This window comes from Sitodiplosis mosellana, unplaced genomic scaffold, assembly GCF_009176505.1.
Source record: "Sitodiplosis mosellana isolate CC-2019 unplaced genomic scaffold, AAFC_SMos_1.0 Smas_scaffold_2, whole genome shotgun sequence".
NCBI classification, from domain to species: Eukaryota; Metazoa; Arthropoda; class Insecta; order Diptera; family Cecidomyiidae; genus Sitodiplosis; species Sitodiplosis mosellana.
Genome location: NW_022595245.1, coordinates 5,076,362 through 5,102,999, shown reverse-complemented (window position 1 = coordinate 5,102,999; position 26,638 = coordinate 5,076,362). Strand labels below are relative to the sequence as shown.

At 37.8% G+C, this 26,638-nt stretch overlaps 1 protein-coding gene across 2 annotated transcripts in view; it reads left to right on the top strand.

Annotated features, from left to right (window-relative positions):
• Positions 1–26,638, top strand: part of LOC129565308 (ets DNA-binding protein pokkuri) — a 45,584-nt gene that overhangs the window by 10,275 nt on the left and 8,671 nt on the right. Inside the window, exon 2 of one of the 2 annotated variants that reach the window (XM_055440046.1) lies at positions 8,893–8,922. The exons of the other annotated variant lie outside the window; for it this stretch is intronic. The gene's annotated coding sequence lies outside the window, so the exon portion shown is untranslated. The remainder of the gene's footprint in view (positions 1–8,892; positions 8,923–26,638) is intronic. 2 annotated transcript variants of the gene reach the window in all.

Below are 26,638 nucleotides of genomic sequence, written 5' to 3'. Positions count from 1 at the left end.
TCTCTCTCTCTCTCTCTCTCTCTCTCTCTCTCTCTCTCTCTCTCTCTCTTTCTCACTATGTGTGGTAGTACACACAAAGCAAACGTATTAATGTATTCGCCTCCGTACGATTGTGTGTCGGCTACAGCAAAATAAATCCAATACATAACGTAATTTACTTCCGCATTGCTCTAAAAACAACAGTTCAACGTCATATCCCAGTATCTTTCATCGGAGCGGGCACGATCTCAGGCCGGTTGGCAAGAACGAGAAACGACTACGCGAATACTTTTCGCGCATGTTTCGCTACTTGAAGTGGAAAAATATTGTGATCGCACGACGGCACACAATCGAACCAGACTAGAGGCTAGATTCAGTTTCTCGATTCCTGAACGTTTTGTACATGAGAGCTCAAGTGATCGGCGCTTGCGCGTACAGTGTAACTTTATGTATATCGATTGTGCTTTTGCCTTTTGTAAGCAGCTATTTTCAGCGATTCATATTGTGTTGTTTGTCTTTGTGTTTTTTTCTTTTCTTTTCTTTTCCCATTTTGCGTTGTGCACATACAATTTTTAGCGCTCAACTAACAACAACAACAACAACAACAACAGCAACGATGACGACGCGTTCTAGTGCTGGGCCTGCGTTTCTTGTATTATCTTTGTGTCGGTGTATGTCTGTCTGTCTGTTCGTTTGTTGCCGCGCGTTTGCCAACAAGAAATATTACATATTTGATTCTTTTGCCGTTTCTCATTCTCTCTCGCTTCCTCGTTCAGCATTCTTTTTATTGCATGTTTTGTTGTTGTTGTTGTCGTGTGTGTCGGTTCCGCGTAGAATTGGCTTATTTTTATTACATCGCATCCGCATGTTCTGTTCCTGTTTCTGGCAAACGTGAAAAGAGAGAGAAAAACCACAGCAGAAAAAAAAAAACATCGTACGCCAACTTTTTTTTGTTCTCTTCTCTTTTTCATCTTTTCAAAGTGATTTTTGCTTGTTCGCGTTGGTTTGTTTCGTGCTTTTGTTAAATTCCGTTAAATTCATTTAAATCACAAAATCCTAATGGCTCGTTTTCTTATTCTTTTTTATGAGTCAGTCGGGGGTTTTTGCGATAAATTTGATTGAAACGAAAAAAAGAAACGACGCTCACAATATACGATAATTGGATCGTTTTCATTTTCCGCTTCTTCTTGATGCAACAAAATAACGACACACACACACAAACGCGAAATCGATTCAAGGTTATTTAATAATCGCACCGATGACAGAGTCGCCAAAATCGTTTAATCGCTCTTCTTTCGAAATGCAATGAAATGGCTCAATTCCAAATGTGTGATTTGAATTTGGGATTTATTTTGGGGGGAAATTAACGCACACACTGAAACGCTCATTGGGTTTTTAATTAAAGTTCGGCTCTTCTTTGTCCGCTCTTTTTCTCTCCTCTGTTACCCGGCCTCTTTGCCTCGTATTTATTTGGCCGTATTCTTCACGTTCAATTTGAAATGATGGCTTATGACAAAATGAGTGACGCAATCCATATAAGACATACATCACAACCGAAACAAAGTAAGAAACGAGGCGACAAAGAAGCGAAACAAAAACACTACGGCCAATAAAATATGAAACAACGAACATTTCATTTATATAGCCGAGAAAAAAAAAGCATATTAACAAAAGAACAAACAAATTCGACTAAACATTTCAACATTTCTTCTGTCGCCGATCGCTCTTCGAGCAGTTATTATTATCATTATTGCTCCATACGCAAAACTGAAAAATGTTTTATTTTATTATCGGCCGAAATCATTATTAGCGTACGGAGCAAAGAGACTCGCAATCGATCAGACAACACTCGATCGGTGTTTGTGTGACTTAATGTTGTTGTATCGGTTTTATTTACTCTTTTTCGGCTTTTCAATCGGCAACAATCCATTCCATTCTTCGTTGGTCCCTGTGTGAGATGCATTTAGATCATAAGGGCAACACATGCAACCCAATTGTCAGCACATGCAAACATTTTTTACTTTCAGAAGAAGAAAAGAAAAAAAAATGTAATGCAAACAACGCTTAAATTTAAACTTGAGATGAATGGAAAAACAAGTAAAAATTATTTATATCATTCGGTTTGCTACTGCGTTCGCGCACTCTCGCACGCTCTGTTGCAATGTTATTGCTGGCGTTTGTTTTCGGATATGTGCGGTTCTCTCTCTCTCTCTCTCTCTCGAAGCAAAGACAAAAAAAAAACGAAGTAGAAGTGAAAAAAAAAACTGTTCGTTTCATTTTCAATATCATCATCCGCATGTGCTGAGTCGTGTGTTTTACCACGTTTAACCACGCGACACACGCTGACAAGACATGACCCTGTGCGTTTGGCAGCGCGACTTGCAACTCACCGAAAAAATTATAAAAATCATAAACACATGTGTACCAACCGCTCATTGTTGGTGGCTCATCAAATAATATTCAAAACACACATACAACAAATACAAGATATAAATTTTCAGCCACTGGCTTCATATTATTTTTATTATCAAAAACAAAACCGGGCCGAACGAAGAAAAAAAAATCCACATTGGCACCGTCGTCGAAAAAAATGCGAATAAGCCAAAACAGACAATGACAGAGGAGAAAAAAAGTCGCGTTTTCATTTTTCTTGTTTGCTTGACAGAATTTGATTCTGATGACTGGTTTTCCGGGAAATGCCTTATTTTCTTGTGTTTCTTGCTTGTCTTTCGCTTTGTGCCTAAAGTACATCGCGCACATTATTCGTTTGCTTAATTTTTTGTTTTTCGCTTTTCGTATGTGTGTGTTACTTTGGCTCCGCTCCGTTGTTATTCGTCAAAATTTACTTTTAAAAATGTATACATAAATATATGTAAATTTGTTATTGTCAAGAGTTCTTTCTTCGATCTTGTTACTCACTCTCTTCGGAAATTTTTCTTGTGGTGTTTGCATGCATGCATGCAACTCATGGCCAAGTGCTATGCTTTCATATTCTTTTTCGCTCTCTGCACTCTACGGTTCGTTCGAAAGTCACAACAAAAAATGATTACAACATTTCTTTTATTTATCCTTCTTGGCGTGTACGGGGCGAGCGCGCGCACAGCAATGTCATTTTCCGTAGAAATTGCCATGAGATAAAAACGGGCCTCTTCAAAATATGAAACTTATTGAAACGAATGGATGGCTTTTAGGCCTTAAATAAATTATCACATCACTTGAAACCATTTTTTTCTTTCTGAAACATTCGAACAATTATGGGCAGCATGTAATTCTGTGCACGTTTCTTGCCTGTCATTAAAACAAGCAAAACATTTCGGTTCCGTATACACCGACGCGTGATATCTGTTGGCCAAGCCATTAAATTTTTTTTTTGTGCTGCGTCAAGTGGTTTGTTTTTCCATCTAAAACATATTCTAAATGCGTTGTGTGATAAAATCATGTTCTGATTCAAGTTTCATTCCAATATTCACCACCACTTGACACATGAAATCTGCGTTTTGGAATGAGAATCATGTTTGCAGATAAAAAAAAAGAGACGCGTCTCGAGTTCATTCATTAACGAGATGTCGAAAAAGAACGTCACAAAATTTGAAAAAAAAAAGAGAGAGAAAAAAAAAACTTCCTTATGACAACTCAACTTTGAAAAATGATCGTAGACAGACCGAAAACAACACGACAATGGCTGGAGTAGTAGCAAAAAAATGATGTCGAGAACAAAAATGATTTGGAATGACTAATCGAAATCAATTCAGTTTATTTGTAATAAATTATAATTAGAATGGTAGTTTGCGTAGCGTACGGGTTGAAAGAGAGATCAGATTCATGTGTGCGAAGTAGGCATACTGATTGTATGGAGAGAAAGAGAGAGAACAGGCAATCCAGCTAAAAAGAATTTATATATGTGTCTGTGTCCTTTTCTTTCGCTAAAAATGACTGAGCATGACTAATGACTTCGTTTAGCGCATATAAAGTGTTTGGTTTCAGGTCCGGTTTCAGTATCAATTCTATTTGATCATGCTGAGCCATCTCCAGTGCTTATCGTATCAGATGTTTTTCCGCAAAAATTCACTCGTCTTCCCCGACACAGGAATTTTCGTCGAAAATATTTCCAACCACAAAAACTCACAAAAAAAATCCTTTTTGATCATAATTACGACCTTATCGCTTGTGTCTAAAATGTCGACAAATTTATTGAATCTCTATTTTCTTATTTACTATAGAGACAAAAGAAGAGAATAAACGCACACACACATAACTTTTTAACCGAAAAATTCCGTTGTGGGTTAATTCAAAACATTTTGTAGGCGTTGAATGTTAGCGTCTAATCCTTTTTAATAAATTCTCTATTGAAGAGCTACCATTAAGATCGACTATAATTATAAGCACGTTATAAAAAAGAATTTCATTTGGGTTTTTTCTCTCTTTAGCTCTCTCTCTCTCTCTCTCTCTCTCTCTCTCTCTCTCTGTGTGTGTGTGTGTATTTGTGTGTGTGGTGTTTTATGTGTTTCTTCTTCTCTCTGTAAGTTCATTCCACGAAATTTCAAATGGGTTAGAAAATGAGCGTGTCGACAAAGCGCCTCATTTGGATTCCGAGTGTCTTTCGTGTTCCTTTCGTCATCTTTTGTGGTTGCGTCTCTTCACTTGAAGGAAAGAAAAAAAACTAAAAAAGAAAGAGAAACACACTCATCACTTCTGAATGTTGAGACGATATTTCGACCATACAATCGTCTAACCAATTCATTTGTCGCTTCGTTTTTTCGACGAAATCTATTTGAAAGCATAATATGCATGTGCGATGCGTTCATGATCATTATCATCGTTGCTGAGCTCTCCAGAAAACCACATGGAAAATATAACCGTAATCAAAACGAACCAACACACACGAGAGAGAGAAAAACCACACATTCTTAAGTAAAACATACACGAAAAAAAACACTTCGACCAAATTGAACCAGAAATGAAAACCGAAGAAGAAAACACACACCGAAAAAGAAACTCATTTAAAAGCAGGCAAAAGTTGCACACAAAAAAGAAATCATGATAATTATATTTCACTATCAACATTAAATTTGATATGCGAGTGAACCATTTTATAAATATTTTCGGTGATAAAAAAAACAACACACCGAAGCAATCGGGTTCATTGAAACCGGTCATCATCGTCGAACTAATTCGATTTTCATTATAATTTTAATAATGTTAATCGATCGTTCGGTGGAGAACAGACACATACACACACACACACACACCCAAAAGAGTCAACGGCAGCAAGTTATAACCAAAGTCCAGTCGTGAATAGCAAGTGTTGACTGTATTTACAAAATAACTGTGTTGTTTCGTCGGAAAAGACACGGAAATTTTTTTTCGCCCATTCCACATCGAACATTAAACTTGATTCGCTGTAATCAAAAACAGATATCAAAACCGGGTATTCTTTTTATTAAGTGCGTCAGCCCATTTGCCAATACAATTATAAAGAAGAAGACACACACCCGAAAAAAAACGGCTGAATTCGGCGCGGTCATTGTGCGATTTTACGCACAGATTTGCCAAATAAGCGCAAAAATAAATAAATCTGGCCAATTTTTGGCACAAGTATGTTATGCATTCATACCGATTGCGATCAAACTCTGTTTCGTAGTTGTTCCGCCAAAATCTACGCCGAAAAAAAACACTCTTTCCTCAAATGTAAATACTAGAATAAAATATTTAAATGAAATTCAAATATTTATCGAGCTTTTTTTGTGTGTGCTCGCGCTTGTGAGAGATGTTCTTGTCATCTCAGCGACAAAAGCGACCATGCTGTCAAGAAAACAACAGAAGAATCGCTTCTTTTAAGCAAAGCAAAACTAAATTAAAATATCAACGGCAGCATTGATTGAGCACATTTTCAGATTTGTTTGAAAAAGCGGTTCAATGACATTACAACAAACTGATTTGGAGAAAAAGTTCGATGCGTTGTTTGAATTGAGTATGGTAGAGTGTATGTGATCAGCCACATAATGAGCAATCACATAAAATGTGTGAAATGGAAATGGGTCTCTTGAAAATCGGTGAAAAGTGAAGAAAATGATGGATTCGGAAGACGAAATCGAATCGAAATGGTGTTGAGACACCTCTTTTATAAACTGTTTACGAGATAAAAAAAAGCATTTGTATGCAAAGTCAATGTGTTGATCAAGATGAATATGATGCGGCGTATAAACACAAATACACACGGAGAGAGATAGACAGTCGAGAACTGTTGCTTTTACCGGTGGCTAATTTTATTTGTTTGATTTAACTACTGCGCTGTGTGTCTGTGTCGTTTATATCTTTTATTTTAAATTTATGTTTGAGATGAGATTAGATGATGAGCGCTCGCGTTTACGAAAAAGGGAAAACAAGTAGATGCGAGTAGCTCGAATCGAGTCGTTCTTGTTCATTAGACAAAACGAAAGCGCTAACGCAACCCGCGATTTGAATCTGAAATTAATTCTTAAACAATGGCATCAATTCGGTGAGATGTTGATGAGGTTAGTGACTTTTCAAGGTTGTGACTCATCGGTCGGTCGATCGATCGATCGATCGTTTGCTTTAGAATGGTATGATTGCCACTTGAAACGGCGGACGCCAGCGCACAGCATGTTGAATAAAAGATGGCTTTAAGCATCGAGCACACAATAGCTAACTAGCCGGTATTGAAACAAAAACACCGGCACGCTAGGTGCTAGAAATGGAAATGAAGAGGGTAAACGTCGAAATTAGAAGCCAATCGAAATTCCATGGATTTCATTTTATCCGGCCATTGGGGATGCAATGCGATCACGAATCGTTCTAATTATCCACGTTGAGTTTGCCAATGAACGAAGAAGGAAAAAATAAACGACACTGTTTAACATCCAGTACACTGCATCCAATCGGCGATGATTATTTTTGTGGTTCGAAGCCGTGTGTCTCGCTCTTTGTGCTCTCCATCCGACATCATTTTCATCTTGATAATCGCTTTGGTGCTGCAGGCCACTGCCAGCTAATTTCATACACTTTGCCACACAATCGCGCGAGACGACGACGACGACCGTTCGGAATCGTGGAAATACAGAAAATTATCGCACAAAAGAAAATCGTTTAAGAATCCAGTCAAGTCTGTTTCTGCCGCTACTTGCCCTATGCCTTATTTATTCATGCGTAATGCGTGTATAATGAATGCTTTTAACTCGTTGCTACTCGAAACAAAAAAATTAGTTTTTTTTTATCGCTTTAACTATTCTCCATTCGAGAGTTTCTCTCACTCTTCCATACAGAGAGCGACAGGTCTTTCTCTTCAGATCTCAAATCTCCGGCTCTTCATCGTGCTCGTTCTGTAGCTATCGTGCTACAAATAGTTTAAAATCACTGTTCTCGCATCCAAATCTCTCGTCTCATTATGGAAATGATGTGGTGTGTGCCCGGTGTAAATGTGTGTTTTCTTCATTATTTTTGATCATCGTCTCTAATATCGGGCCTGATATAATGGAAACAAAACACATAAATATACAGATTTTCGTTCAAACCATTTCCATCCGTTTATTATGCAGGCAACAAAATCGAAATGGACCGTCCGATACCATTAACGTAACAATCATAACAACAACAACAACAATAGCCCGGGCACTGTGATGCGATCGACAGCACAAAAGAAAGAAACATCAACTGTAAATAGTTTCACGTTAACGATATTATTTTCCATTGCATCTCATTTTGTGGCTGCGTCACTCTTTGGTTTTTGGTTCCGTGTGTGTGTGTGTGTGTCAGCCGAATAAAGAAAACTAAACTTGAGTTCAAGATTGGCTTTTTGTATCAGTCAATAAGTGTCAGAACAAGGTAATTTGACAGGCAACGTTGACTGGAAAACAAATAAAATTTGAATTGGTTCTTTCGTTCGTTGGGGCGATCGACTGAAGTGGAGTACCGTTTTACGAATAGAATAGAGGCCAAATCATATTTGAAATGCATAACATCAACGTGTGGCCGAGTACACGAATTCGATGTACTTAGAACATGTACATTGTACAGACCATTAAAAATGGGCTTCACGTCACCGAAGTGTTTGCTAGACACAAAATGCTACTTTGTTTTCAAATTGCACACCTTTAAATGACCACGGGCCTTGCTTCGTGTGCTCACTAAGCACTGCTTACGAGCACAAGTGTGAAGCAAACAAATTACATACACATTTCACTTGGTGATAGAATCACTTCTATCACCGAATTGATCACATTTTATTCTCTCTTTGTGAAGAAAAAAAAAACACAGAGAGAAAACGAAAAATGTTCGAATTTGAAAAACGACCCAGCATACTTCAAACTATTAATGTGAAGAAAGAAAGAAAAAAAACATGGTAGCAACAAATAGCAGAAAAGCACTGTGAATCGACAATTTGAGATAATAGACAAGACGTTTAGGAGAAAATAGAGGGAAAAAATCGAAAAAAAAGAAACAAGCATAGGAAACAATGTTTTTCATTCTTTGAGTGTGTTTTTTTTTTCTTCTGCTGTATGGCGCGAGCATTTTTTTTTCTCATTATTATGTATATTTTTCGGTGAAGAGCTTAAAGAGCACGTAAGTACGGTGAAAATTCCGTTTCATGTAAGCAAACATACATACACACAAATCGTTTGAGAGTTAAATAATAATCGTAAAAAGTAATTATTACATACGCACGTGTGAACAAAAGCCAATATGTGAAACGGCATATTGGCGTGCTCATCTAAAAATGAAACAGCAAGAGAGAGAATAACATAACGTCCATCCATAACGAGATCTCTCGACGACTAAACAAAACAAAATAACAAACTATACACTGTAATAAAGTGTGTGCGTTTGAAAACCGCATTTTAGTGAAATATGCTTACACATTTTTAAACAGTTTTCTGTCTTTTCTTCTCATTTCAGACGAGCCGCTCATATTTGAATAAATTTGATGTAAGTTTTTCCCAAATGCTTTTTATGCAATCTAATTTTTCGGTAAATCTTGAGCTGATGTTGCCGCTTGTGGCGCACAGTGCACGAGATCTACAACTTTCATACATTGAGTATTGTTTCATGTTGCAAACAGAAAATGATTGTATGTTTTTGTGTGTGCGAACGAAATGTGGCTCGTTTACAAAATCCTCCAAAGAGACATGTTTACTTTAAGCTTTTTGAATTAGGTTCCAATGTTTTTCTTTTCACTGACTGTCTCTCGTGCCACATAATATATGCGTACGCGTGATTGCGTTCAGTTTTTGGTTCTTCATTTCACAAATCATCATATTGTTTCGTAGCACGAACAGAAACACACACATACAAATTGCTCAAGACTCTTTCAAATCCAACGAACTCAGTTTCATTCAAATATTTGCTGAAGGCACTTTCAAGCTTTGTGTGTGTATGCACGAAACAAAGGCGAGTCGTTTCCCTGGATCCTTTTCCACTGAATTTAGTATCGATGATGTCGTAATTAATATAAATCTTAATCAAACCGTCTTTTATCCAGCCATTTTTTTTGTTATTAAGCCTGTCTAGTCGAAGAACAAATATCGCATAGCTTGCCGTGAAAGACTCAGCATGAGTTGGCAAAGATAAAGCGTATTTGCCAAAAAAGAGCAAAAGAATGAGGATCGCCTGTTGCCAGCCTCCATTGGCTTGTTCCGTGTTTGATATTCGAATCAACGACGCACGAATGGCGACGTACCATATCCGATTTCATTTTGCAAATTCTAGCGAGAGGGCTCCGATGCTGACAAATGATAACCGATGCTCTAAATTCAATGCCATACAGACATTTGATCGAATTCTTCGTGCATCTTTCGTTTGTTCACTTTTCGTGCGTCAAAAGATGATCCGTTCCATTATCTGTCTCTCGGCCAATGATCGAGTCCTTTTTTCAGCCCCATTGAAAAATATTTTCCTTGTTGAACAAAAAAACACGCTGTCACTTCACTCGAAACAACAACAACGAGAGAGAAAAAAAAATCGTGGCATCTGCGTTGAGTTCTCACAACAAACAGACAAATAAAAATAATTCGCATGATGCAACGGAGGAGATATGTGGTTTTTTGTAGTTCATTCTATTTTTGAAGAAAAAAGGTGTTTTTCCTTCCATTATGCATATCTTGATCATTCCTTTTTCGTCTCATTTTGCATTGTTGTTGATGCAGTTGATGAGTGCGAGTTGAAAAATGAAGAAGAAGAAATCGGCAATACAATGCTTAATCAAGCATTTCGGATGGTTGTCTATTCAGTTAGATGGCGAAGATCAAACATCATCGACCACCACATCACATCATCACCAATAATAATATAATGCACGATTCCTTTTGCGATGATGATACAAAGGTGTTTCAAGAGGTTGTCATAAAAGGGAATTTTGTGTGGAAGGAACTGTAACATGCCAACATAGTTGATGAACGTAACGAAGAAGAAAAAAAATCAAAACATAACAAGCATAGAGCCCCGATAGAAAACACAAACACACATACTTGAATATAATTTCAAATGTTCTGACACAAAACACCGAGAATGAACACAATAAAAGTGTATGACAGAGTGAAGTTGAAGTGGTCGTTGTTTGGCTTCACAATGCACAAGACAGAGAGAACGCCTGAAATGAAGACGAAGAGAAAAAAAAACGACATCGACGCAAGAAAAATGCCAACAACAATGCAGAAGAAAAAAAATATGCGAAATGAACAAAACGGCATACTGTTGTCTGATTATATGAGGTGTATAGTTGGTTGCGCGCTGCAACTTTTCCAAAAGTCGAGAGAACGAGAACCTTGACAAGCCAATATCGATCAAAAGCCCACCGATACACACACATAATAAACAGGATGTCGTATTATATTCCACATTTTATAATATAGTAATTTATTATGATTTCTGGTGTGTCGCTTTTTTTGTCAATCGTTCTCTCGTTTGGGTCTCCTTGCTGGCCAACTGTTTTTTTTTACTTCTTCTTCTGTATAATTTTTTTTTCTGCTTACTCTTTTATGATGTCCAGTTTTTTTTTTCATCTTCATGCGCCTTTTTTCACGCATCATCATAATTGCAATGCATGGCGAATGTACAAATGGATACAATGAATTTCGATGCCTTTGATGAATTCAACAATTTATTGTATTAATCGGTGAATTATACCCGATGAGTACGACGATCTGGGTTCATGCGCATACATTGTCATCGGTTGAGACAAAATGTAAACACATTGCATATGATTACAACGGTTGAATAAATGAATTCATCTACTGTATTTTCCGTTGAATACGACGAGTCTTTTGCATACGACAAACGGATAAAACGCACTTGAAAAGGTCGGTCAACAAAAGTTTTATATACGTGATCACATGGAATGAGCTGCCGAAATTTTTTGAAAAGACACTTTGAGATGTGAAACAAAACGAAAAAGATGAAATTGTTGTTTAATCACCACTTTGTTTGATAATAATAAGATGCGTATTGAAAGACACGGGAGAGAAAAAGCAAAAGGAGAGCCGAGAGAAAAGTTGAGATAGCTGAAGGTTACAGAAGAGAAAAAACGAAACGGTCGATATGACAATGACACAAACATAGTGTGTGTGTGTGTACGGTGTGTGTGCATTGAAAATTCACACTTTTCAAGATTTCTAAGTTTTGATTCAACACATTTAAACAAAAGCCACTGCGACTGAACAATGCACACCAACGACGAGGTGAAAGAACAAAGATAGTCGTTTGTTTCGACTTCTTGTTAAGTCTTTGGGCCCATTGCTTCTCGTTTTTTTCTATCTCTTCGTTCATTCTTCTCGGTCTCGGATATTTACTTCAATCAATTAAGCAACGAGAATTCTATTTTCTTTTGGTAGGTAAAAGGTGAAAACAAAACCGAAGAGAATTACCGAAAGAACAGAAGAAAAGAAAAACGCATGAAGGAAAAAATAGAACAACTTCTGAAAAGAGTCGCTTATTTTATTGACACTTCAGAAGAAGAGCCCAGATATACACTTGAAAATAAAGAAAAAGAAGAAGTGAATATGACACAAACAATACTCGAAGAAAAACGCACACACTCACAAAAGCGAGAGAGAGCGAGAGAGAGAGAGAGATAGAATGAAAAGACAAGAAATCTCTTCACTCGGAATGACCGGGCCAAAAGAATAAAAGGGAATAATAGTGGAAGATCACAAAATGATAAATTCTTTGATGATAATAAATAAAAAAGCGTACAAAATAGTAGATTAGGAAGAACATCACCATCAGTTTTGGTAAAAAAAGGACACAGATTATTTAATCGGGCAAGCAGGAAATTCTCGTAAGGTTGCAAAGAGTGCGCATCAGAAAGAGAATTCTTACATACACATACACACACACACACACACAAATACATGGACACAATCATGCATGTATTCGTTGCATCGCTTCCAACTGATGCACAAAACGGATTTCTCAGTAACGGGCACAAAGCGACGACACAACGATAAAGCGATATCGATAAATCAAGACAGTTTATTCAATTGTGTTACAACTACAATATAAACATCAAACACATTGCACCGATTATACTACCCGGCTAATGAATTTCTGTTTTCCGTCCTTCCCGAAAAAATAAACCCAAACACACAACCAAATTTATATATTTGACAACGCAAATACTAATAAAAATGGGCGAAGGACTTTGTTGTTCACGTAGACAGCGAGACACACAGAAAGAGATATGGTTTTGTGCAACTGCAGCTCTATGTTTAATGACACTGATTCACAATGAAATAAAGGCATAGAAGATTTATTTTCGTTGAATCAGGTTTCGATTTGGGTATGTGCGTCTGTCGCGCGCGCGCACAGGAGTTGTGTTTAGATGGAGCAAAAGAGATTGAACGAAGTTCAGTGTCCATACCATATCATCGCCGACTTATGAACAATAAACTATCGTATTAAAGGAGAATGATATCAAAATCTGAACAAAAATGCATTAAGAAAATTTTAATCACTACCTTTACCCTTTCACTGCTCCACGCTTTATTAATTTTTTTCTGGTTCCTTCGAGCCAAAAAAAAACGACCTGTAATAAATTCGTTTTTTTCCTCGTTCTTTATCTTTGGCTATAAAAACCAGAAATTGAAGGGAAAAAAATTAATTTATTTTTTTTCTGTTGTTGTTGTTCCTCTATTCGAGAGTCTCTTCAGCATCGTCATCGTCATTTAGTTGAGCTGTGTTTGTACGCTTGATCCAAAGATTTGTTGCGGAGAAGTGAAAAACGAATATCCAAATGAGAGAATTTTAAGGAAAAAAAAGAACGTTTTAAGTGCAACGTATTCCATGTGCGGTCGGCTTGAAATGGTCAAAACACGCATCTTATACACCTTCTCATCTGTCCCTCCTCCATTCCTTTCTCGTTCTCTCTCCAGCCTCAACTAACGATGACCGCAAACGTAATCAAACACCACACATCTAAGACTCATTTCTTGCATCGAACACTGAGACATCGCCTTCAATCAACTCTCCAGCAGCATTTAGAAAACCAAAAATCAAATTCATTAAATAATAACAGCTTTTCATTTGGAGTTTTTGATTTCGACGAACAATCTCTTTGCTTCGAAAATGAAAAAAAGAAAAGAAAACAAAACCGAACTGCCAACGAAAATATGATATTAAATTTTTTTTATTGTTTAATATATAAAATGTCTCTAGGGGTCTATAATTATTGTGATGCATTTTATTTTGGGCGAGGAAAAATTGGAATGATGAAAAAAATAACAAATAAATTGTTGTTTCACACTCATTTTCAAACGGCATCATTATTATCATGAATTGGACCATAGAATACAAAGGCCAATGTGGAAAAAGGAAAAGCTTCGTTCCTGCCCCGAAAAAATGATTGAGAAAAAAAACGATCGAAAGATGCATTCTGTCTTAAATTACGAATCAAGTCAAATCAAAAATGAAATGAGTGGTCGAGATATTGAGAAAAAAATAGCTTGAAAAACCAATATCATGTTTCATTCGAACATTTCTGACACTTTGTATTGTTTATTTCATTGACGAGCAAAAGAAAGAAAATAACCTGCCGAATATAATGGAATTTCTTGATCTTTTTTATTCTTCGCTTCCCTTTATTCAATCATATTATTGTTCCATTCGTTGACCACTTTTCAGCTAGATGCCATCGCTCGAAAATGGACTCCCTTTCTTTTGACTTTCTTTTTTTTCTCAGTGAATTTCAATGCAGTTTCAAAGAATTGCAAGAATGAACCGAGAAGTGAACAACGATTTTTTTTTTTGATATTTCATCGAATTATATGGATCAATTGAATTCGTTCATTGAACAAGTAGGCAATCACAAAGAGCTGACCAACAAAACCGATTCCAATGTATACTACCGTCATTCGATCGACTTTTCAGGGCATTGTTTGCCAAAAATAAAGAGAGAGAGAGAGAGAGAGAGAGAGAGAGAGAGAGAGAGAGAGAGAAGCAAAGAAGAAGAAACCGTTTCTCTCGAATTCTTTGTAAAATGCGACTTTTGTGTGTCGTTCGGTCTACTTTTATTCCGGTGCTGGAAATCGGTGTCAATTCATTGCAGTTGCATAGTTCCCACATCGATTGTTTGCCATGCAACAATATAACAATCACCAGTTTTTCGGGAACATTTTTCTCTTTCTCTCTCTCTCTCTCTTTCGTCTTTGAAACAAAATCTCTTGTCTTCAAGTAAGAAAAAAATCGTTTTTTTTTCGGTAAATTGCCGTGTGATGCAATTGCTGGAATTAAACAATCCCATCCAACCCACGGCAAACAGATTATATAAAAGTGAGCGAACAAAAAAAATAAACGTCTTCAAATCACTCAACGGCAAATGTATTCAACGAAGAAAGAGGAGAAAAAAACACACAGAGACGAAATGAAATATTACGATGCGACGGCGTATCTGTACAAATTCCATGCATGCTCCCAAAGTACATAGAAATTCAGTTTGATAACGCTAACTGCGCACACTAACCACGTCAATATTTACATTTCATCTCCTTCCTTATATGTGTGATTTCGGAAGATCTACTTCATACTATTTCCATTTTTGTTGAGACTACCCAACGTGACACCGTGACACTGTCACAAGTTCACCGCTCAACTTTCAACAAACTTACCAATTGGACTGAGCGTTCCCATTTTTTTATTTACCACAAAGATGACATTTATTGAAAGATTGAAATTAGTTTCACAATTCCAAAAGATTTATTTCCGTTCAACAAATCATATCAAACACTTGAGCCACACCGAGCACACACGAGCACACAAAACGGAACGTTGATAAGGAAGTGTATAGCATGAACATACATAGTATGAAATACAAGATTGCTCGTCTTGCCCCACACTCAATCAAAATTGTCTCATTTACCGAATTTAGTGGCTTTGCCGCTATAACCATATATTTGATATGTCTCTATCCTCTCTCTCTCTCTCTGCCGCTCGCTTTTTCATTTGCTTTGCTCTACTTCATCGTTCCGATGTTGAACGTCTTTGTCGTCTTCGTCGTTGTTGTCGGCCATAAATACGTTTTATTTATATTTTACAGAAAAAAAAATGATAAGAAAATTATCTCCTATGACTATAAGCCATATAGCAAACATAACAAAAGCCTCAATAAAACGCCAACACAGACGAATGTGCGTTGCCATTTCGGAATTGTGTGTATGGACATTTTTATTTCATTCCACCAGGAGATTTAAGATTAGATGAAATGCGATATTAATCAGTCAGAGTGTAGTCAGAGTGCAGTGAAACCACGAGCGAGAGGAAGAAATGTAGTGATTTTGTGCAAAGATAGATGCAATAATTTGAATTTTTTCATTCCAAACGGACAAAATTCTCGTTTAACGTGTTCTGTGTCGTAATTTCTCCCTTTCTCTCGGTTGTTCTTATCAATTGGCCACTTGAAATGTGAAACGAAAACCTTTAGAACGAATCAGTCAAGAGTTTTCTTCCGTTTCTAGGTAAGGTAATGTTAGCAATCGGTTATCATTTGTGAAATTATATTGCCGCAACCGCACACAAACACACACAAAAAAAAACCGCCGATTGCCATTTTATCTATAGCTATGCAGACAAATGTATATAGAAAAACACTTGTGTCTCAAGTAGCGATTTAATTCCATGACGTAATGTCACACAGTAAAATCCATTTAGATAATCGTGTTTTTGTTTCCTTTTTTAATCAAGTGTGCCTAACCAAAAAACATTCTTGCACAACTTCCATTTGAAGCAAGAAGAAGACGAGAAAAAAAAACACCATGCGCGCGCTACTAAAATTGTTGTTGGTCGGTGTTTGGTGTTTGTGTATATAAAATCGAGCTATAAAAAGACTTGTAATTTATTGCAAGTCAAGCCATGCCAACAACATTCATAATAAAAAGTCAGATGAAACGATGACAACAAGCAGAGGCACTCTTCAGAGTCTCCCCATAACGATAATAAAGTAATTATATTTTGTTTGTGCGATGAGTTGCTTAGATGTAAGAAGTGCGACTTTTGAGTATGTGTAATGCACTTCAATTTGACATTTTTGTTTGGCATGACTTGTTTGTTGTATCTGTTGCAGTCATTGATTGTATATATGGCCGATTGCAGTAAATCATCACTTCAACCTGCCAAATCGGAATTAAAAATCTGGCGCGCCAAATTGATTGAGTGATATACATTTTTGAAAAAATAGCATTTTTTTTCCACAACAATTGAAAGTGAATTCTTTCAAAAACAATCACAATTTCAATTGATTTCAATTCCAATGGGTACTTTTCCATATTTTTACCAAAAATAAAAACGAAAATAAAATCGATTAGATTGTCGCTTGGTGTGCAAAATGAAAAAAAAAATCGTCACAACGTGAATAAAACCGTTGATAAAAGCCAACCAAAAATATAAAATCCAATTTATGCGCACACAGTTCATTTGAACTACTAAGAAAAAGTGAAATTAATTTCGATGGAAAGAATTGCAAAATTTCAAGAAATTGCTTCCGTTGCTTACGAATCGTGACTCAACATCACTCGCCTATGCTGTTTTCAAATCGCGCAAATTATCCATGGGAATTTTTTTTACAAAATGCAAACGTTTTCGAGACTTGTGTGTTAATGCACTAGAAATGATATTTGCACTTTAATAGAAACAGTAATGCGCCTTCAATTCAATTTGTCAAAATGACTTCTTTTTTCCTGGCTTTGGTTGTTAAGTGCTGTTATTATTCCGTTTTGGCCGTTAATTCGTGTGTACGCATGCGCGAGCTCACATGGGGCCAATAGCAAAACAATTAGCTGCAGTAATGCGATATGAAGAGTGCGGTGGTGAGAGCACGCCCGCTTCAGTGCTTTGGTGCAAAATTGCATTTGCACTCTGTTCAATTTCTGGATTTTGGAGCGTAGTATGAGTGACACGTGTACTCACTCACTCTCAGTTGCATGCAATGCAAGTGCAAAAATATGCATATTTCAGGCAAGTTTCTTCATTGTTTTTTCTTTCTTCGTTGCTTTTTCGTTGTTATTTATACGATTCGGCCCTAAAAAAAGCCGTCAACGCTGTCGTTTTTTTCACTTCTTATTTGTATTTGCGGTCGAAGCAATATAGCAAACAGCCAGAAGAATGCGCATAAAATGCTATTGACATTATTTGCCGTCGTCGTCGTCTTCCCAATGAACAACGTTCATTTTCGACGACAGCAGCAGCAGCACAAAGTTATTTATTTCACGTGAATAAATCAACGGACGAATATATAATTTATTTCTGGATTAGCGAGCGCGAGTGATGTGTATGTGTGTTTTCATGCTCACAACGCCACGACAATAAATATTTAAAAAGTCAAGTAATATGCTAAAAATATAATTATAGCAGCAGCCACACCGGCACAGCCAATTGCATTATAGTGGCAAAAAAAAGATACTCACAACAAAATATGAGTATTTAATAATGTGTATATATACGCTAAAGCCATCTTAGTCAAACCAACCATACGAAAGACCGACACGATCAATGACACGTGCTACGCACACACACTGTGTGCATCATGACAAAAATCGATTGCAAGACCGGAACATCGACACAAACATATATGCCTCATTGAAATAACAAAAGGTGATGATCACGAGAAGCTTCTGTTTGAAATTGTTTCTTTTTTTCGCGTTCATCTCATTTGAACGGAGAGAATATCGACTGACTGCCCCATGTACCGCATAACACACGGTGTGGCATTGTGATGGCTTCACATTTGTCGCGCGCACATTACAATATAATTCCATGGCGCGACGTCTGCCACAAAAACAAATGATCGGCAAGATATATACGTTGTCGATTTTTTTCCTCTTTGAGACGAATAACCGACAAAGACGCGTATAATCCGGCAGCCAATTGAAATGTATCGATTGTATTTTTCAAGGCTTTCAGGTTATTGTGCAATTTTTCGTGCAACTGCTTTTCTATTGTACGATATTGGTGAATATAGTTCGCGCAATTTACACACCGTTAAGCGAGAGCATGAGCGGAAGCGGGAGACAGACAGTGAGCAAAAGTGTGGCAATACGCAACGGCGTATGTATAAACCGTGTGTGTGTGTGTTCGCACGGGCGCGTTTATTGCATTTATTTCCGCATTCGCCTCTAGCTCTAGCGTATATTTACACATAATTATGAGCATTTAAATGCCGTTTCAAGACTATGTATCACCACATACACCACGCACACACACACATCCCATTTCATAGGATTTTTTTTTTTTAATGCGGTCGTATGTATTCAAATTTATTTCGACTGGATCCGGCTGTCGCGCGATTAGATCGTAGTAGTAATCCGATGAGGAAAAAGCGACGAATGTGTGTGTGTGTGTGCGCTCTCGTCACTTAACTGGACCGATCGGTCTCGCTTCATTTCATCGGTTGATGTTGTCGTTTGTATGTTCGATGATTTAGCATCTCTTTTGCTCCAGTCAATTGGACGTGGCGTTCATTCGCCAGCTCACTCGATCAATTCGACATGATTTATAATAGTCGAAAGAGGTTTTCGGCACACGCTTAATGTCGCGATCGCTGTGTCGTGTGCGATTGTTGTCATGTGTGTGGATAATTCTGGTTCGTGTTCATAGACATAGTAGTGTACAATAGGAAACAAAAGGGGGAAGTGTCTACTATTCCACACTCTAGAGATAGAATTATTTGAAAAAAAAAAGATTCGATGGCACCATAATAATGATATGAAATGAAAACCAAAACAAAGCCGAACCGATGAACAAAAAACGCGATTCTGACACAAGTTCCTTAAATGTTAATAGCCATCGTTACATTCAGGCTAAATTGAGCCGTAATCGTATCATTTCATTTGCAATCAGCATCGGCGTACAGTACATCAGCTCACAGAGAGTGAGCGAGCAAACAAGCGCAAAAGTGCGATAGAGAACGACTCGCGCTCTTCACTTAAATATAATTAAGTGATACTCATATTCACATGCAATAAAATCCCAGAAGTAAATTGATAAGACAACAACGAATATTCCCACAAAACGTCCATTCGCACCGACTAAGACTGCATCTCACTCTCTGCCAGCCCAGACTCTTTCTTCTTTATGTAATAATTCTGGTTTGAACGAGAGAAAAAAAATGCAATTTAATTACCCGACTGACTGCGGCAGCAGCAGCAGCAGCAGCAGTGCGATAGCAAAGTGTGGCGCAAGCAACAGAGATGCACAATGGCAGCCAAAAGAGAAAAAGAACGAGAGAGAGAAATGTAAATGCAGCTACATTTCGATTTGATGTGGAAATTCTGTGCACAATGCGCTCGATTGCGATAATAAAATAGAGAAAAAGGCAGTAGCAGTTTTCTTTAAATTCTTTTCACTCATTAATATGATTGCAGTGGTGCGCCTTCTTTTTTAAGAGCCGAACGATTTGCATTTCGTTCGTTTACTATATATCCAAAGCACGTCATCGTAACAACATAAACACACACAGTTGTTGAATGTTTGCTCGAATGCGGAAGACAAAACGGGAACAATTGATATAGTGAGTGTATCGTGAAACGAGCAGACACAGAAGCCGAACGAAAAAAAAATACGAACGAGATTCGTATTTACTGGCAATTATACAGATAATTGGTCGGTTTGGCGTTAAATGCATCCAAATATCATCATTCAAATCGAAAATTATTAATTATAAACTGTGATTTGCTCTTTCGACTCACACTCACTACTGCAGCCATCGTCATCACCACCGCCGATGCATTGCTGCACTGCACTTCATTTTGACTCACATCGCATCGCCATTTGCACTAAGTCAAATGCAATTTTTATGGCTTGGTCATATTTTGATAATGCCAAGAATGAGTTAAGCCAAGTCAAATGCCCATTAGATTTGACAATTTCGAATTTAACTCAATCTAAATATGTCACAATCGTTGGCGCGTGTGCGCGCTCTCACATGATACGTTCGGGGGAAAAAAATGTACAGAAATGGAAAAGCCAGATAACAGCGCGAATGTGCTGATTTCTGAGAACGGAAATAGCTTATTTTATAATAAAGCAATTTCTGACATCATCAAACGTCATTCTCCGTACATATTTTCACTACGTTTCGCGTTGTATGTGCGCGAGCGGCATAGCTTCGCGCGATTAGATGCACTGGGACTGACGATAAAAAAAAACAAAAGAAAATGAATCATACAATAGCATTTATTCATTTGGGCTTTTTTCTTGTTTCGTGCAAATGCCCTGCATGGAGATCGGGTGGAATACCGTTTTGTGTAAATACAATCAAGCCACAAAATGAGCGGGAGAAAGAGCAAAAGAGCTTCGGTTTCGGTTTCGATTTTGACTGCTGGCAAACGGATTCCAGGACAGTCAACTTCATTGAGCATGAAATTAAATTTGTACAACAGACATCGAAAACAGTATGTACAAACAAGAAATAGTGGCACAGAGAAGCCGCCACTCGCTATGCATGCGTACTCATTTCGCAACGATTTTCGGATTTTTTTCGTTTCAAACCCACTTTGTGCATATACACATGTAATTAAATAGAACATCAATATGTACATTTTTGCGGCAGAATTTTTGGAAAAATGAGCAAAGCCATTTCATCATTGCAATTGTTGGCTTTCTATCGCAAGTGAAAGCACACCGTGGCGACACACGTTTGTACGCGTGCCGCAGTCATACAACTCTTCTTCATTTCCAATTGATTGTTTTAATTTTTTTTTTCGTTCGTCGACTTTATTTAAATTATGAAACCACTTTTCTGTTTTGTTTACATTTAATTGTCTAAGCGCGAGTTATTTGAGGCCTTATTTTCACTCTCTTTCTTTTAACGCCAGTCAATTAAATCGTCGATTAGCGTTAGTTGAGGTGCGAGTGTGTCGTTATCAAATCGCCCAATTGTGACATAATTTTTATGTATGCTTTCTAAATGTTCAACAATTTTTTCTCTCTCTGTGCTGCTTCTGCTTTTCTTTTGTATTTACTCAAGTTTTTATTGGAAATAAAAATGATACGATATAATTCTATTTCAAAGGTGTACGTGATCGGCACGAGCGGTATTCTCTTTTATAATTTCAAAATGGTGCAATATTACACTCATCAAAATCAAACAAAGACAAAACTCGTTCTTACACACACACAGTCGGGCCGGCGGCAACCAGGCAGCGAGTGTGTTTGATGAAGTAACATCCATGTGAAATGCAATCATTCAATTTCAATGGATGAACAGTAAAAGTGCATTTTGGGCAATAAATAAGATCGCACGGCAAATAGAGTAAGTTAGCTTATGCCAATTAGGCGAAGAGAAGAAAAAAATGAACGCATAATAAGCTATTATCGAATAACGGTATCTGTGTGTTACGTACGATTTTGAAATCAGTTCAATCAGAGCATAGAATGTGACGTAGACGTGAGTCTGTTTGCTGGCACATCAAAAATTATAAATTAGTCGATACGATAATTTCTCATGGAATAAAAAAAACAAAACCAGAATTCTCGCTCGTTCACTCGGAATCGAGTAATAGTAGCAGAAAAAAAAGGTTTGTAGAGGGAAAAAAACCTGCATAACCGGTAAGCGTCTTTTCTCATCATCCGATTGAATCTTATTATATCGGATAGTTTGCTGACTCGTGCATCGCGTTCAGTTTTAGTTCCCCATTTCGTCAACAACAAAAACAACGAAAAAACCACAGAGAACAAATCATATTGCGTAAATCAATCATATGCGGAACACAAAAACTGATGATATTAACAATCTGCAAAACGAAACAGACAGCACACGGATTAGTCAGCTTAATTCAATTTGATCGCAACCGATTGGGTGATGCTGTGGTAAAGTTGCCAATATTTAATTTATTAACGAGAAGTCGAGAGAGAAAAAAACTGCCGACACGAGAACAACAAAAACAAAAGCATACGAGAAAAAAACGGCTCAGCAGCAGCATACACATACACACTCACACAGCGATCATGCGGAAATAGATTCTGATTTTAAAATTAGCTGTCGGTTCTCACGTGTTTTGAGTTAATTTACGATTGCCACTAAATTGCTGTACCTGAATACATAAAAATTGACAAACGATCTGCTCGACTCGTGCATCGCACAATTTCAGCTCACAAAGCGGTGACGGTATCAGCCAGCTCATGTATTTGCTCGTCGTCGTCGTTGTTGTCATAGCGTCAAATCGGTTGCACATTTTTTTTCTTCTCTATCGAAAGGCGTTAGCGTGTGCGATATATCGCGACCAATTCATTATATAGACGATCGAATATGCCGTGTGATCCGATGGTAGTCATTTAAATTTTTGAGCTGGTAGCACGATTGCTTGGTGTTGTTGTGGTCGTTGTCGTCGTGTTTTTTTTATTCAACTCAATAAGCAATCGATCGATCGCATGCTCGTTTCATATGTTTTGGTATGCTGCCGCCGCTGCTGCTGCTGCTACTGCTGTTTCCACTGTGAGGCGCTACATTAATGATTCAATGTCACTGTCAGCCGGTTTCATTTGCAGTTGCTGTTCAGCGTGCGCATTTTTTTTCTTTGTACCTCCTTTACCTATCTTCGGCCTGCATATTTAATTCGATCACATTCCCTCTGAATATTCATTACGCTAAAATGGCATGGCGAGGCGAAAGAGAGTGCTTAATTTTTCTCCGCTGCCATCACTGCGGCCGCTACCGGGCTGCATTGTGTGTGTAGGAAGCGAAAAAAAAAGACGTGATAATGTGCAAATGATCTAAGTTACAAGTATACCGTGGCTTAAGAATCGCTTCAACCGAGCATCGGATCGCTTTTAAAACCTTATCGAATTACATCGTCACGATATTGATGTGTATAAATTCGCACCATTCGCCAACACACCAAAATGGATTAGAATACAGAATTTAGTTTTGCTTCATTCCGTTTTTTTTCTCACACGCATATTCCCTTCTGATCTGCTTCGGCAACTCACGCCAAATTAACACCTGGAGTCGCGAGAATTTTTTCCTTCTTCTAATTTTCAATTCAAATCACAATTGAATCGATGTGTTTTTTTTTGTTTAAATTCCAACATCGTTTACGATCGAGCAAGAGAAAAAAAATGAGTGTGCATGGCGTACAATTCCTAATGAAATCATCAAGCAAATCACGAATTTGAATATGCGTCATTGTCCATTTACACTCTATTGTGAGGTTTTTATTAGAATTCTATTTTTTTTTCTTCTACATTCATTTGGTATTGAGAAATCGGAAATCGCTTCCAATAGAGTTGAGCAAGAAGAGCGAGCGACACATGCTAAATGATGAGCACATGCACGCAATACACAAGGGACTGATATATTGTGGTTATTCTATTGATACAAAAAATTAAGATGTTGATGGATATTTCTGAGAAATTTTAAGCGGTGTGAAACCCACTGTTGCCTTTGCAACGCAAAACGGAAACAACATTCTCATTGATTTGCTTGTAAAATTATCGGTTAATTTGGTTCGCACCTCTCAACCCATTCGAACTGTAGGCCGCGCGCACACATATGTTGTCGATATTCGCATGCAGCGTGCGCGCACGATTGACGCGAGAAAAATATCTTTCACCGGTCGGGTGCGGGCACAGCAACACACAAGAACACACAACGATGCATCCCATAAAATGCACTCTCAATTCTATTTCTCACATTCATCTCTCGCTCTTCAGTCGACACTGATTTCAAAAATATATCGTCTCCGTCTTCTCCTCTCCGTTGTTGTTGTTGTTGTTGCTGCTTTTTTTTCATTGCCAGTGAAAAACCGACTCGTTTCTCATTTCGCACATATTCAACATCACATCGCATAACTCGTTTAGTCAATATTTCCTTCCTCGAAAACAGAAATAAACGCGCGTAAAAGCAATTTTAATTTTCAATTTTCGTCGAAGTGCTTTGGGCGCACGCGCACTCGCTCGATGAACGATGAAAAACCCTGTGATGTGGAAGAGAAAGATGCAAGTAGAAGAGAGAGAAAAAAAGACACATGAACAAGATGAAGAAAAAAACGCGACTTACAACATTACGTGCATATTAAGCACACACAGAAGTACCTGCTGATGGAAATATTTTTATGTATAAATGCGTATTTTAACATTCAAAGTCGTTGTCTCTCACTCTGTGAACCTTCGTTTTGCGCCTTTTCATGCTCATACACACAACGCCTCTCGAGTACCTGCATGTCCGGTAATGTGCGACAGAGACCAAGAATACCAAGAAAACAACTACGGCGAACGGGGAATGAAGAGAAAAAAAAAACCTCAAATCGATGATCACAAGCAATCCGTTTTGTTCTCACGCACACATACACACATCAAGATCATCAAGCGGCAACGAAACGCATAACCAAACAAAATCGACGAATTGAATTTTAAAGTGCTCTCCACAATAAAATGCGGTTAAAGTGCTTCAAATTTTTACGAAATCCAAATCAAAACATGACTATAAATTTTAACGAACGTTTTTTTTTCTCCTCATTCTCTTTGTGTCCCTTATGCGCGCAGCCACTCGCTCCTTCTCTATCGTTCATACAGACACGGGTTACAGGGGCACCGTTTTGTTTTTTGGTTCAAGAACAACCAAAAGAACTCGAGAACAGAATAAGAAGTAATAACAATAATGAAGAAAATAAACGTATAAAAATGCCGAGAGAGAGAGAGAGAGAGAGAGAGAGACGCGCGAGATGAAATGGTATCTCTTTACTTGGATCGCATATAACGTTTTTATTCCACGGAAAAAAAATCACATTTTTTTGATGTTGATAACGTGAACCGGCGATGAGGAAGCGCACCGAAGGAGAGCGAAGAATCATCGAAAAATCAAATGCAAAGAGAAACCAACCAAAAAATACACACACACACACACACACACGAGAGAGAGGGAGAAAAAGGAAAGAAAAAACGCCTCGACTCGAAACGAATGAATAATATGTAAGAGTTACATGTCGAAAACGAATTGAAAAATACTACAGATCACTTGAAGGTGCGCGCAGTTGCTCGCTCACGCGCGCACGTTTATCTTATTGGAGTGTGTATAAATTTAAACACACATTTTTCTGAACGTTGTTTCCGCTCAAACCGGTTTCCATGTCGAGAATTTAAAAGTCAACACACAAATCTACGGCCCAGCAGCATCAGCGGCAACGGCAGCAGCCGCACCACCACTGAACAGTGTATGGCATCATTTTTTTTATTCCTCTTCATCATCATCCTCTTTCATCGCACGTTTGTTGTTATTATTCCGTGGTCTTTTGAGACAGAGAGACACTTAACCATCGAATTCCTTGTTCTTTTCCTGCTTCATTTGCTGTGCGCATTGGCCAATCGACTTCTTCACATACGGTTCACGTTGGTCGTTATTGCCATTCCATTTTGTTCCTTTCTTTGCGTGTTTGGTCGGTTTGGCTCTCTCAAGTTTAAATACGTTGTTGTTGCCGTTTGCTGTTGTTGTTGTTTTTTCTTCTTGTTCTGTTTGTGTGCGATTTTATTTCCTTTTTGCATTCTTTGTGAGACAAGCAGCTCGGCAAAACAGCAAAAACAGTAAAATAGCGTGTGATTCTTTGACCATGCAAGTCACCAAAGTCCTCTTCAGCGAAGCAGGAAAGAGTTGATCAACATTGGTAAAATACAAACAGCATCCCAGAGCGCTCTGCTCACTGTGTGACGATGAAGAAGCAGAAGAAAAAAAAACTCACGTATAAAAATTAGCGAACTACACGTTGAGCGATTCGTGCTGCTGTACGTTGCTGATTTGGTGGCATTTCGTAGTGCTGTGCGCTCGCTGTACATCACCTTGTTGGTTTTTTTTGTAATATGTAATTTATTGCCACTGCAATGATTGAAATACTGTTTCTCTATGCACCGCCGCATATTCACGGCAGCAAGAACAAATATTAAATTGGTCGCTGACACGAGAATAAATTGAACATCGATGCTGTTTAAATATCGGTTGCGCTTGGTTTCTTTCTCTCTCTCTCTCTCTCTCTTTCGACTCGGTTCGGTCAGAATAAGAAATAGAAATTATTGGATCGAATATCATATTTCCTGAACCGCAAACTCCTAGACTGATCAATATACAATTATGTTTTGATTTCGATCAACCGCATCATCGCTCCTCTCGCCTCGCTCGCTCTTTCTCTCTATCCTTTGAATCTCTGTCGCTCGCTTGCCTCACACCATTTTCAAA